Raw genomic sequence first — 15,865 nt, 5'->3', positions numbered from 1 at the left:
CTGGCATCTCGGACATATTACATAACATCTCTGAACTTCAGTTATATCTTCTGTAGAATGAAGAAATTCACCAGGGGACTTTTAGGGTTCTTCGGGTTTTAACAATAGATAACCCTTCTCTATAATACCGCCTTGGCTGTAATAAAAACACAGTAACCATATGTACAATGAAATTATAAGTTTGTTAAATTCTCAGGTGGAATGAACACTGAATACTTTAAACACTCACATAAAAAAATTTTCATTAAAATATTTCAGTGTATAGTTTTTGGATGTTATAATTCATGACCGTAAACCACTCCCTTCCACCTCCATAGATCTATTCCTTCTGGATTAATATACATATATAATATGCCCTTATAAAGGTGAAAAAAACGAAAAATAAATAATAGCATACCAACATCTGGCAGTCACATAGTGCCCTCTTCTGGCTAAAGATCAAACCACAACTTTTCTCTGTGCTATGACATTATCTGGATATTTGCATGTTATTTTACATCTTTTCTACACATTTACTTTGTGCTATCTGTTTCAATAATTCTTAATGTTTGTTATCAGTTTTAATAATCATTGTGTTTTATTGATGCTGTACGCATTCACCTGCTTAGCAACTTAGTTTAATAAACACAGGTAATCTACAAGGTTTTGTTTTTTTTTCCCCCTGCAAAATTTTAGACTATAATCCAGTTGGGGTATTTTTACTGATAAAATTAACCAGATTGCTACATTTACATTGAATTTTTAAAAAGACAGTGATAAACACGTTCTACAACAACACAGTATATTTATAATTAATATTTCAGTTTCTGCCTCTACATACGTATGGGAGTTAACTAAATCATTTCCGTTCCCCTCTAACTAGGATAAACCACACTGTGATATTATTTTCCCATTCTTGTTATTATAGTTTTTACCCAAGTATTTCCATTCTATATTATATATTTGATCATAAAGGGATTTAGAAATGAAATATAAAGCCAAGAATAATAATGAGTCTATTTGGTTTTAATGAAATAACTGTGATTTGGGGAGGTAATTTAATGACTTTGCCTAATGTCTCCATTTACAACAGTGATTGTCAACCCTTAGGACCACATGAAGATCACTTGGGGATGTAGTGGGAAGAGTAAATTTTCTCCAATAACAACATGTGTGATGTTCTCCAGACATATTGAGACCCTTTGATAGCCTTATACTTAATGACTACATATTCTATCACCTAAATCAGGACACTTTTGAGTGTGAAAGAGTCAATATTAAATAATAATTATTACTGAGAATTACTTATGCCATGGTACTGGCCAAATTGGGGCTACCGTAGGCAAAGCAGAAGTCAAATCAACATAATTTTGTTACAAAATGTATTCAGTAGAGTATGGAAAACTGAACAAATTCTGTTTTTACTTCTACTTTCAATGGCAGTTCTCATCTTCTATTTACAATTTTCTGTTGTAAGGCAAACAGAAACCATGTTAAACCTTTACTCACCTTGGAGCCAGATGACCTAGTTTCAAATCATAACAAATTACTTAGCTTTTCTGTGTCTCAGTTCCCTCATCTGTAAGATGGGAATATTATTAGTAATTAGCTTATAGGAGTGTTTCGAGTACTAGAGAGTTAATAATGACTGAGTAAATATGTTGGTTATGTTTAGAATAGTATCTGGAGCATAGTAAATGCTATTATTAATAATGAAATTATTAGTTTTTGAGAATGAATACTAATTTGTTTGAGGTTTTATAAAGCGATGATAATTTCAGAGGTTATATTTATCTCAGGAAAGCAACATGTAGTAGGCAGCTTCTCAGATGGCCCTGAGTTCCTCCTTGTGCTCACGCTGCAGTACGTTCTTCTCCCTTTGAGTGCGGCCTAGACCTAGTGACTCATTTCTAATTAACAGAACAAACGACGAAAGTGATGAGATGTCACCTCTGTGAGGAGCTATAAAAAGACTGACTTCCATGTTGCTCTTCCTCCCTTATTTTTCTTTCTCTCTTGTATCCTTGCTCTGAGACAAGCAAAATGCCATGATGTGGACAGTCGTATGGAGAGGCCAACGTTGTAAGGAACTGATGATGTCTCTGGCCAAAAGTCAGCGAAGACCTGAGGCCTAGCAACAGCCTTTTAAATTAGCAAATAGTAATTTAAAAATATTCAAAGAATCAAAATGTAAATAGTGGGAAAATGTGATTTCTTCAGTTTCTAGATGCCAAAAAAAAAAAACCTAGTCTATCTCTTCCCATAAAGAAAATCATTAGAATTTCCAAATTAAAAATAGTTTAAGTTGTACTAGGAAACAAAAAGACATTTAATTATAAATGCAGCTTTGATAGAAATTCTAGTATGGAAATTAAACTGACTTTGGGACTGAATGCATTTTAAGAATATAGTCTTAACGGTTCATGTCAGTTTACCACTTGGTGGAGCTACAGTGCCAGATAACCCTTAAAACCTGTTCTGTTTTTATGGACGCAATTTTTTTTTTGAGAAATGTAGATAAAATGCATAATTTTAATCATTATTTGGAAGCGTTTTAATGATTACTCTCCACCCTTACCAAGCAATTTCTGTAACATGTCAAGAAGAATTCTTTACATAATCTTGAGCTGTTAATGGAAGACAATTTGCTTATTTTTATTTTTCATATAGATGATTTAGGAGGATATTCCTTGGGAAATACTTACATATTGGAAAAATATAATCTATTAAAATTTGAAGAATAGTTATCAGGTCTTCTAGATATTTATGTGTGGATATTATGAGAAGGAAAAGTGAACCTTCCTGTAGAACAAGGCCTATCACAGAATTCCTGAGTCAAGCAATGGTAGAGAAAGACTGATTTTTGCAAGGAAGAAAGGACAGACAAAAGGTGGAAATGTTGGTCACAGGCAAACATAAATTCATTCTCTAATCCTTACAAACTATTAGAATGATTACATTTGGTAAACTCAGGTCTCCAATCCTTTATCTCGAAATTTGGGGGCCAATATGTGTCAGAATTAAGAAATGTTCAGATTTTAAAAGAGGAATACAGTATTTATATCATATATAGCAGTACATAACATTCTCAGCAATGTCTTAGCTAGCACCCATTCATGTTGTTGAAGGTTAGATTCCACAAGAATCAGACTCTGAAAAAGAGGTTGAGAGAAGATGTTTATTAGAATGTACTCTTAGCTTCAGGTAACTTCATGGGAAGATCTATATTTGATACAGTCCTTTCACATTTTCCTGAACTGGGGTGAGGAAGATGAGCCTTCATACCCCCCTGTAATGAGTCACTGGATTCAGGCTGCTGCTGAATAAAAGAAGGCCTTGTTCTGGCATCCCTCCCAGCAGCTGAGGGACTAAATCTTTCATTCCTGCTGTGTGACTTGGACCACTATCTTTGAGGTTTCTGAGCTTCATGTCTTCAAGTCCTTCTCAGTTAAAGGTTACTAAATTTGTCCACTGACAATCCAAAACTTGGCACAAGGATACTAGGAGATGTCCAAGTGATTAGCAGAGTAGGAAACATATTCCTCCTCGTTCTTTTGTGTCACCTTTCTCCTGGTGAAAAGAGTCGATTCCTACCAATATGCTAACTCCACTTCTTGTCTTCTATTCACTTGCAAGAAGAGCATAAAGTATCCAAGAGGCAACCACTAACTTATAGTTCAGCAGGGCTTTTCTTGTGTGTCCTGGTGAAAATGTTCTCTTGGAATAAGACAACTTAGAGTTGCAAGGAAAAGAAGCACAGAATCACTAAGTGAGTCATTAATAGTGATAATAAAGGGGGTTAATCCTGCTTCTACACTTTGGCTCCAAGACTCATGCATAATACTTATTGGGGACACAGAATCACAAATAAAGGCCTTGGAAAGAAGTGGACACTCTGTCCTGGAGGAATGGTATGCACATGTCCTCTGAACTGCCACTTCAGCTTTGCCTTCAGCAGGCCATTCCATTGTGTTGTCTGGCCAGCAGCTTCTGAATGGCACAGTACGTAATGTGACCAGTGGATCATGTGTCATGGACCAGCTATACACTTCCCTTGCTATAAAGTAGGTTCTTCGGTCTGACATAATACAACGTGGAATTTTGTGATGATGGACCTTATGTTTTATAGGTCCTAGCTGTTGCCTCTTGCATAGTCTTCATCTCTGCCATCACTGATGCTTCTTTCATGAGTTCCTTGTGCCAACACGAAGGTGGCTGATGGCAGAAGCTGGCTCATGTTAACTGGCCAGTCAGTTTTGTTTACCCTGATGGTCAGTGCCTCTTCCATGGCAGAAGGTCTCTAGTATACTTTAACATGCAATATGAAGCCACATATCTCCACAGTGAGTGACCTAATGCCTCCACCTCACACCTTCTTGAACCTGATCTTTCAACATTTCTCTTTCAGGACTCTGATCAGCCAAGCCATTTACTATTGCTTATGATTTCAGCTCTGTACTAGGTTTGAGCTTAGATATGGCAGTGAGTGGTGACTCTAAAACACTGGGGCAAGGACAGAAGCAGATTGGATACCATAATCTCATGTCACAGCAGATAACTGCAACCACTCACCTATGATCCTGGACCCACATAGGATGCAATGAATAACACAACCTTAGAAGGAAATTATAGGAAAGACTGAGAAAATGCTCTTTACTTAGTGGCCTCTAGCTGACATCACAAATAATGGTTAAATAATGAAATAGAACAAAACATAGGTTTCATTATTTCAAAATGCTTATCAAAGAGGTGGTAGGAAAAAAGCATTTCTCAGAACTCTTCTGTGTTCAGATATATAGGTTATTGTCACATTAAACTTAATTTATTTCAAATCAGGTAAAACAAACTTTGAGAAAAGCAAATGTTCAGCATGCAAACACTTCTACTTCTAGAACTTGTACATGTTTCTCAGTTTCAAACTTTGAGCACATCTATGACTCTTACATCCCTTTAAATCCCACATTGAACCAATTGCTATAATTTTTCCCTTCAAAGGCAGCTGACATTAATTCATTGTGCTTTGTTTTCTTCTCTGGCTTCTGATTACAAACCCTTGTTTTATTTTTTGATTATTGGAATATTTTTCTAACTGAGCATTCCCTGTTTAAACAAGCCTGCCTACCACTGCTAGATAAATTTTCCTTAAAATCTATTTTCAGTATCTCATTATTTGGTTAAAAATATGAACAATAGAAAGAAAAGATGCTTCTTAAGTATCCTTAAGCAATTTAAAAAAGAAAACTCCAACTGAGAAAGTATGTTTGCAATATGTTTAATGAACTGGTGTTTAAACTAGCTACTACATGAGGGATGCTTGCAGTTCAGTAAGCAAGTGACTCTAAAGAAAAATGGAAAAAAATTAAGTGTACAGTATAAAATCATTTTGAAATAAAATTAATGTACATAAATAGGATACATAAGCCCCAAATGCTAATGGTGGTTTTTTTCTAGGAGATGGAATCATGATTGATCTTTCTTTTCTAATGTAAAAATCTTTTAAAATATGGAATATTTTAGATAAAATGAGTTTTTAATTGTAAAAATAAATGTTATATCTATTTTAAAGAGAATATCTGAGAATTTCAGACTCCATAAATTTCTAACATGGTAGTCCATGAACTGTCAGGTGCTCCATTTCCCTTCCCTCCCTCACAAAACCCACATACTCTGGAGGCTCTAGCAGGGAGGACAGTTATTTCTGTACCATGGCTGCACAGCTCTTCAGTGTTTGGGTTCATGACCTTTTTCAACATGCAGCTTCAGGGAAGACACACACAATGTCAACCAGGCAGACCAAATGCCATCTCAATCCAGACAATAACAGGGTGACAGATTTCAGAGTTAGAGTCCCCTCATATTCAAATGAAGTAGTTATATTTAAGGATATTATAATATATTAAAGGATTCATGTTTATGAACCAAAACATAAAACATGTATGTTATATATAAAAGTATACTTAAAGGAAAAATGAAGTACCATGTTTTAAGTTGGAGTTAGCTTAGATTATCTGAGATAACAATTGGCTTAGAGACATCTTCAGAGAGTGGTAGAAAAATTGCTTTCCTTCTCACTACCACCCCCCATCTTGCAGAAACAATGAGAAAAAATAGGGTAAAGAATTCTTAAGAAATTGAGGGGATCATACCAAAAAAATAAACAACATATTTCTTAAAGGAATCTAATATATCAACATTTTCAGAGTGAAATCACAGAATTTGAAAAAAGATGTCACTTTTTTAGTGCATACCATATGCTAGGTACCTTCTTATACATTAATTTCCTTGAAGCTACATATCCATTCCATAGAATATATATAGAAAAGAGTTTAGTCTAGCTAGTTTCGCAGAAATAATAAAGGAAATTAAATATCTCCTAGAATCTCTAGGAGAACTGAAGAATGAGACTTGGATGCTGCACTGACAGAAATAGTACAGGAAGAAAAAACTCCAAACTAAGTTTTACTCATAAAAATTATTCTGAGAAGTTAAAAAGAATAAAAGAAAGCATTATAAATGGTATTATAAGAAATTGCAAGTACATCAGAAAACATATTCAATATCTGCTTTCAACTTTTAAATGTGATCTTCAACCAAGTTCAGGGTCATTGTAGGTAATCAGAAGAAATATGTGTCCTTCACACGTACTGACATTAATTTTAGTTCTAATGATGTTTAAACAAATTCAACAAATTACAAGACAACCAGAAAAGTGATCAATTAAGTTATCAATTAACAGAGTAGAATAGGCTAAATTATTCACTCACAATTACATGTTTTCTCCTTACCTTTGCCATGCTTTCTCATAAGCAGGAAATAAACCCTCTGCCCCACTGATGCTGGTGTTGGGCTTAGCCATGTCATTTGATTTGTCCAATGATGTGTGAGTGGAGTAACGTACACCCGTTCAAACAGAAGCTTTAATTGACTTGTCTGGGTTGACTCTGTCCCATCTGAACAGTTGTTCTCTGCCAGGAGAATATCATGTCTCAGATGATGACTCCCTCAGAAAAATTCCAGGAGTGAGAGAACCCATGGAGCTGGGTTAAATCCAGTGGGGTGTGTAGCCCCCGCTGGATTTAACCCAATACACACAATAAAAAGTGTGTATTGACAGAACCACGGAAATTTTGGATTTGTTTGTTGTCATGGCAAAAGCCAGTTAATATACAGGGAAACACAATAGTTTAAAGTATGGTCAAATTTAGAAGTTACTGGATTAGGAATCAGTGGCAATGGAAAATTCCTAAGATTAAATGCTCCTTTTTGAATTAATTTTGCTTTCAGATACCATAATTGTAAATTTATTTCTCCTGACCAAAAAATACCTTATTGCAAAAGAAGAGGGGTCTATTGTACAGGGACCTTGTTGTAGTAAAACAGAGTGTGTGTGTGGATATATATATATATCTCCAGGTATCCATGTATCTATCTATCGATCTATCTATCTATCTATCTATCTATCCATCTATCTTTCTAGAGAGATAGATAAATCTATATCTATATATCACTTTTTATATAATATATGAACATCTTCAGATAATTTCCTGGGTTCCATGTTATAATAGTTCTTGTTAATCATAATCAGTTTTTGATATAAGAAAAATTGAATATAGAATTCAGAAGTGATTAAAATTAGTACAAACTACTTCAAAACAAGGCTAAAATTTCTGTGAACTGAAGTCTAAGATTGCTTGGCATGTTTGAATAGGGCAAAGTTGTTTTTTGTTTATTTGTTTGTTTGTTGTTGTTCTCAGATAAGAGGGGGATAGTTACTTTATATCCAAATCCTTACAAAATCTTACTTATTGCTGATCCTCTCTCAGTTTATTTAATTTTGACTAACCAAACCAAATTGTTGTTGTTCAGTGAAGACACATTAGCCTAAAAATCTGTCAATACTAGTATCAAGTGAGTGATTGACTGAGATCGACTGAATTGATGAGAAAGAAAAAAAACCCTAAAACTATAATACAGATTGATTTATTCCTATCATGAACATGACTTCACAATTGCAAGTGCTGGGTTATAAACAAGTTTAAAATTTATTTAAAAAGCAATGCAGCAAATGGTCGTGTTCAGGAGATAGTGGATGTATATTCATAGGAAAATATAAAAACAAATGGGCTAATGTTTTGTGAATGTATACACTCAGGATAAATTTTCCAGTGAAAACATTGTATACAGAACCAGAAAGTGCTTTATCTCAAAAAAGTGTGGACCACTAAGAAAATAATGTGCTCTGGACAAAGCCATTAGATTCAACAGGCAGCTCTGTTAATGATGAAGAGTACAACTGTAATCAGTCAAATGTCTTATTTTCTTTTACCTCAATGATAGGATTGTAAAAGCTTCCCTGTTGCATTTCACTTGGTGGAGCTCTCAGATCACTTCTGGTTTGGAGACGCCCGGTTAATGAATCATTGTTAGCTGCAATAAATTTTTAAAAATAGTATTGTGTTTCAGTTTACCTTTTAAATAGTATTTACAATTATATATACAAAATTAGATGTTAATATGGTAAAGTTAGTGAAAAAAACTTCTTTCTGGATCTTTTCCTTGGGAAAATAAAAGATGACTTTATGTTTTAGGTTAACTCAGCAGGAATGCATGGTACCTAACTTCATTCTGGACCATATTCCTTTAACATTTACCACCTTCTATTAATTAATCCCTCACCTATTTTCCACCAAAGATTAGTTCACTCACTTAAAAATTAACAAGTCTAGAACGTAATTTACAAGAAGAGATGTCTCCTAACTTCAGAAGCCTAAAGGTTTGATAAAAGGAGTTCTTCTTTAATGATTTTAACATGCATGATGATTTTCCTTTTGATTAATAAAGAAAAAGCTAGAATTTAAGAGCCAAAGGGTAAGCTATCACATCAGGCTCTGGCCAATCCTATGCTAATTAGGAAATTGTAGAGCCAATTAAGCAAGCGATGATTAGACTGTTGTCATTGGTCAAAGAAAGCAGCTAAATTGGTTTCTTTTGACTACCACATTTTAAACTGAACCTCCATTAAAACCACAAAGAGACATTTCTTTGAAAATGATTTTAAAAAAAGGATTTAAAAAACTAGATAATCTCTTTAGGGGATACTTTCTCCCAAAAAAGTGTTAAAGTTCTGAATGTGTAGGTTGCCTTTCACTAATAAGTGAAGACATACAAATAGAAAATACTTTCCCATTGACCAATGAGTAGATTAATAAGAACCCATGTGGGTTATTCCTTCTGGAATAATGCCTAATAAGGCTGTCAAAGTTACACTGGTGTCTTAATCCATTTTATGTTGCTATAACAGAACACTTGAAGCTGGGTAATTTATAAAGAATAGAGGCCAGGTGTGGTGGCTCACGCCTGTAATCCCAGCACTTTGGGAGGCCGAGGCGGGTGGATCATGAGGTCAGGAGTTCAAGACCAGCCTGGCCGAGATGGTGAAACCTTGTCTCTACTAAAAATACAAAAATTAGCCGGACATGGTGTTGGATGCCTGTAATCCCAGCTACTTGGGAGGCTGAGGCAGAGAATTGCCTGAACTCAGGAGGCGGAGGTTGCAGTGAGCCGAGACTGCGCCACTGCACCCCAGCCTGGGCGACAGAGTGAGACTCCATCTCAAAAAAAAAAAAAAAAAAAAAATTGAAATTTATCGCTTATAGTTCTAAAGGCTGGAAAGTCCAAGGTCAAGGGGCCTTCATCTGGCTAGGGCCTTCATCATCTCGTGACGTGGCATCATCTCACGGTAGAATGCAGAAGAGCAAGAAGGCGTGTGTGTGTGTATGTGTATGTGTGTGTGTGTGAGAGAGAGAGAGAGGAATGGTGCTGAACTCATTTTTTAAAAAATCAGGAACCCACTCCCAACATAACAAACTCATTCCCTTAATAATTGCGTTAATCTATTCATGAAGGCAGAGTTCTCATTACTTAATCACCTCTTAAAGGTCCCACGTCTCACTCAACATTGTTGCATTGGGGATTAAGTTTCCAACACATGAACTTTGTAGGACACATTCAAACCTTAGACCCATGACCTCTCCAGTAAAACGTAATCAGGCATAAAATAATCCAGATTCCCTTGGGACCTACCTGCAAAAATTTAGCTCTGAACACTTCAGATAAGTTTAGTCCAGTATTTTATTTTAAAGAATGAATTTTTTGAAGCACTCTTTTAGGATATAGTTTTAATCCAAAAACTTTTCTAAAAGTTGAGTATGTTTGTAAGTTTGTTTGGCTCCCACTCTCACCTCTGATTTTTCCTCTTGAGCAGCTAATTAAAATCCCAGAAAAGTCATCCCCCAGCCAATCCGTTGTTTCTTCACATCTATGGAAGATATGACATACATGCCCGACTAGGGTGCCCTAGAGCTTTGCTGTTTAAAATGTGGTCTATGATCAACAGTTGCTGACTAGAAATGCAGACTCTTAAGCCACACCTCTGACATTCTGTATCAGAATATGTATTTTTATCTTAATAAAAATAGGATGGATTTATTTCTGGGTCCTCTATTCTGTTCTGTTGGTCTCTGTTTTTATACCAATACCATACTATTTTGGTTATTTTGGCTTTGTAGTAATGATAATAATATTTTAATAATAATGTTTTCAGGTAATATTAATACATAATATAATAAAGTGATATTAATAATAATTATTTAATATTTTAAAGTCAGTAGTGTGCTGCCTCCAGTTTTGTTCTTTTTTGTTGTTGTTGTTCAAGTTTGTTTTGGCTATTTCAGGTCTTTGTGATTCCATATACACATTAGATTTCTTTTTCAATTTCTGTGAAAAATATCATTGATATTTTAATGGGGATTGCACTGAATCTGTAGATTACTTTCGGTAATATGAACATTTTAACAATATTAATTATTCCAGTCCATGAACATGAAATTTATCTTTCAATTTATTTGTGTTCTTTTCAATTTATTTCATCAACATTTTATAATTTTCTTTGTGGAGCTCTTTTACCCTCTTGGTTAAATTTATCCCTAGCCATTTCTCGTTTTGTAGCCATTGCTAGTTGCATTGCTGTCTTGATTTCTTTTTCAGATAGCCTGCTGTTGGCATGTAGAAACACTACTGATTTGTGCATTTATAGCAAACTGATTTTCAACATAGGTGCAAAAAACACACATTGGGGAAAGGATGGTCTTCTCAATAAATGATGCTGAGAAAACTGCACATCCATATCTAAAAGAACAAAGCTAGACATATATCTCTCACCACAAAAATCAACTGAAAATTGATTAAAGACTTAAATATAAGACCCAAAACTATAAAACTACTCAAAGAAAACATAGGGAAAACACTTCATGACATTGCTTTGGATAAAAGTGCTTAATAAGACCTCAGAATCATAGGAACACAAACGCAAAAATAGACAAATGGGATTATATCAAAATAAAAATCTCCTACACAGCAAAGGAAATAATCAACAGCGTCAAGAGACAACATGCAGAATGGGAGAAAATATTTACAAAATATGCATCCGACAAGGGCTAATATCCAGAATATATAAGGAACTCAAACAACTCAATAGTGAAAAACCAAATAATCTGATTTAAAAATGAGCACGAGATACAATAGACATTTCTCAAAAGAAGTCATACAAGTGGCCAACAGTTATGTAAAAATGCTCAACATCTTTGATTATCAGAGAAATGCAAATCAAAACCACAATGAGCTATTACTTCAACCTAGTTATAATGGCTACTGTGAAAAAAGACAAGAAAATAACAAATGCTGGTGAGGGTGTGGAGAAAGGAGAACTCCTACACAGTGTTGATGGAGGTGTAAAGGAGCACAGCCATTATGGACAACAGTATAAAGGTTCCTCAAAAAATTTAAAATGAAGCTACCATATGATCCAATAATTTTACTACTGGGTATATAGCCAACGGAAATGGAATTAGTATGTCAAAAAGACATCTGCATTTTCATGTTTATTGCACTGCTATTTACAATCCCAAGATATGGAATCAACTTAAGTGTTTATCAACAGATGAATGCGTTAAATAAATGTGATACACGATGGGATACTATTCAGCCATAAAAATAACAAAATCTTGTCATTTACAAAAACATGGGGGACCTAGAGAACATTATGTTAAGTGAAATAAGGCAAACAAAGAAGGACAAATAGTGCATGATCTCATTCATATGTGGAATCTAAAACACTTGATGTCATAGGAGTAGAGAGTAGAATAGTGGTTACCAGGGACTGGGAAGAGTGCAGAGTGAGGGGATAGAAATAATTTAGTTAAAACAAAATTACAGTTAGATAGAAGGAATAAGTTCTGGTGTTCTATTGCACAGTAGAGTGATAACAATAAAAAAGTAATGTATTGTATACTTTAAAATAGCTAAAAGAGATGACTTTGAGTGTTCTCACAACAAAGAAATGACAAGAGGCTGAGGTGACGGATATTGCTTACTACCCTGATACAATGTATATATATGTTTATATATATATATACATACACATATATATAAACATCACAGTGTACCCCATAAGTCGTACAATTATTACAAGCCAATTAAACACAAAATAAAACATTTGACAAACAGAAATGTCCCTTTGGTTTTTCACTTTAACGTTTGAGAAATAATCCTCTTGATTTTGTTTTTTTGTCGTTAATCTTTAATGCAGTGGTTCTAGCCCCATTTGCACATTACAATTACCTTGGGAAACTTCTGAAATTTCCAGTCCTGATGCCTAGGCCATACACCTGATTACATCAGAATTATTGGAGGTGAGTCCAGCCATCACCGTATTTTTAAAGTTCCCAGGTGATTACAATGTGCCACCAAGTATGAATCAGAATCACTTGATGAGCTTGTGAAAACACAGATTTGGGCCCTCGATGTCCAGTTTCTAATGTATTAGGTAATGGTTGGGGTATAATATGTTATATTTTTAACAACTTCCAAATTGCTGCTGCTCTAATGACCGTGCTATGAGAACCACCAATTTAGAGGGTGTGATTTGAGGGTGAAATTTTAAAAAATTATTGTCCAGGAAAAAAATGTTGCTCTATTTCCAGCTAACACCTTGATATTACCTTATAGAAATTCATGAATTTACTATTTATATCTTTACTCTGAAACCTACGTCTCTACTATGCTTCAGAAATCCAGTCATAGAGCTATACCATAGATTTTTCAGCACCCAGAACAGTTCCATTTTTAAAAAGTCACTTTCTACTAGATAACTACACCTGAACAGAACACTACTTAATAACTCTTACCAATGTGTTCCTCCTGCTAGTTTTTTATCTCACTAAATGACATCACCATTTACCCAAGCTATCTAGTCTATCATGTCCCACAGTTACCTGTGATTCTTTTTTCTCTTATGTACAGTATTTCAACAAGTTGTACTGATCATTTTTCTGAAACCCTCTTAATTATATTTCCTTTTCTCCTTATTAACAGAGCAACCAGCTCAGTCTGTCTCTTTTTAGATTATCCTCATCTCCTTACCCCGTCCTTACCCAGTCAGTCGTTGACTGAACTGCTGAAAGACAAACTGCTTGTCACCCACAAATCTTGTCCTCATACTTAAAAATGTCAGTATTTTTTCATGACCCATAAAATAAAGTCCAAAAGTAATATGACATTCAGAATAATTCCACAATCTGAACCCTAAGTCTACTTTTTCAATCTATTCCCCACAAATGTTCTTCATAAACCTGCTGAATTTTCAAACCACTAAATTTCTCATTGTTCCATGAAGATGCTATTTTCATTCCTTTGCATATATACAAGCAACAAAAATATATACATGTTATATATACATATTATATAGAATATATGGAACTAGAAAACCCTTTATTGTTACTCTTCTTTCAAAATTCAACTCATCTTCAAGACTCAGATCTCACATTCTTTTAATGCAAAGTCTTCCTCAATACTCTCCAGAAGAATTAACAACTCAATCCCTTTCACATGTTTTGTTGTTTTGAGACAGGCTTTTGCTCTGTCACCCAGGCTGGAGTGCAGTGGCACGATCATGGCTCGTTGCAGCCTTGACCTCACCCAAGCGATTCTCCTGCCTCAGCCTTCCAAGTAGCTGGGACCACAGGCGTACACCACCACACCTGACTAATTTTTTATTTTTGTAGATACGGGGTCTCCCTACGGAGCCCAGGCTGGCCTTAAACTCCTGGGCTCAAGCAATCCTCTGGCACTGGCCTCCCAAATTGCTGGGATTATAGGCATGAGCCACTGCACCATGCCCCAGGTTACTGTTTAACATTATCCTAATGTTAGTTTTACATCAATATATCTTGCCTCACTCATGATAGTATCCTCTAGAGCATTTAGCAGTATCTGGCACTCAATGAAACTGTTGAATTGGTTATTACGTGTGATATAATCATCATCAAATCTTAATTCTCTATCGCTCAAGATTTTTACTATGCCCCTTTTCAAACATGTATGCCAGAAAGCAGAATCAGGAAAACTCATTTGTGTGATGTAGGTGGGAAATTGTTTTTTTCCACTAGAGTTCATATGGGTTAAGAAATTCTGATAACATCACTATAGGTTACCTCAGGATTTTTATAAGATAATAAATTCCAAGCCATCAATCGGGATTCTGAAGCCATATTTTTGTCCTTCTTTTATGAGAAAAGAGTTGTGTAAGAAAATAATGAAAAAAAATTTTCTCATTAGGCAACAGCCATATTCTTATAAGCATTCAAAATAATAAAAACAATAATCTGGCTTTAATCAATTTCAAATACTGCTCTTTAAAATACATTTTCACATCAACATTGAAATTAAGAGAGGAAATTTTTCTAATTTTCCTGTTGAGCAAATGAGGTCAAAGAGAAACTAAATACAGTTGATCCTTGAATAATGTAGAGAATAGGAACAACGACTCCTTGGGCAATTGAAAATTCACATATATCTTGGGTTTCACTTTGTTGTTCAGGCTGGAGTGCAGTGGCGTGATCTTATCTCACTGCAGCCTTGAACTCCCTCAAGTGATCCTCCTGTCTGTAGCCTCTCAGCCAGGACTATAGGACACCACACCTAGCTAATTTTTATTTTCAAATTTTTGGTAGAGATGGGGATCTTACTATGCTGCCCAGGCTGGTTTTGAACTCTTGGCCTCAAGCGATCCTCCTTCCCTTGGCCACCCAAATTGCTGAGATGACAGATGTTAGACACCAGCTCCACATATAACTTTTGATTGCACCACACCTTAAATATTAATAGTTTATTGTTAACTGGAAGCCTTACCAATAACATAAGCAGAAGATTAACACCTATTTTATATGTTATGCGTAGTGTATTATATACTGTATTCTTACACTAAAATAAGCTAGAGAAAAGAAAATGTTATAAGAAAACCACAAGGAAGAAAAAATATATTTACTAAGTGGAAGTGGATCATCATAAAAATCTTCATCCTTGTTTCTTCAGATTGAGTAGACAGAGAAGGAGGAGGAGGAGGAAGGAGAGGGGTTGGGTTGGTCTTGCTGTCTCAGGGGTACTAGGGGCAGAAGAAAATCTGTATATAAGTGGCTCCAAGCGGTTCAAACCCATGTTGTTCAAAGGCTAACTGTAGTTTCCATCTCAGATAATTAGGGACAGGATAAAGATACAGATAGTAGTCTGTTTCGTAATAAACCAGAAGACTTTAGAGTCAATAGCTGTTTTCCATTTCAATGATATGTCTAGTCTAGAGCAGGCTGAGAGAGTGATAAATGAGATGACAGGTTTGTGATGCCAGTGAAGTCCAGAACTGGAGGACCCAACTACAAAATTAAATGAAAATCGACTTGATAAAAATATATTAAGCTACCAAAGGTGCCCCCAACAAAACAGAATTTAGTAATTTATAACAATAAACAATAATTATTATTAATATAATAGTAAT

The sequence above is a fragment of the Pan paniscus genome, chromosome 3 (assembly GCF_029289425.2).
Source record: "Pan paniscus chromosome 3, NHGRI_mPanPan1-v2.0_pri, whole genome shotgun sequence".
Lineage (NCBI taxonomy): Eukaryota > Metazoa > Chordata > Mammalia > Primates > Hominidae > Pan > Pan paniscus.
Note: the sequence above shows the minus strand (reverse complement) of the source record.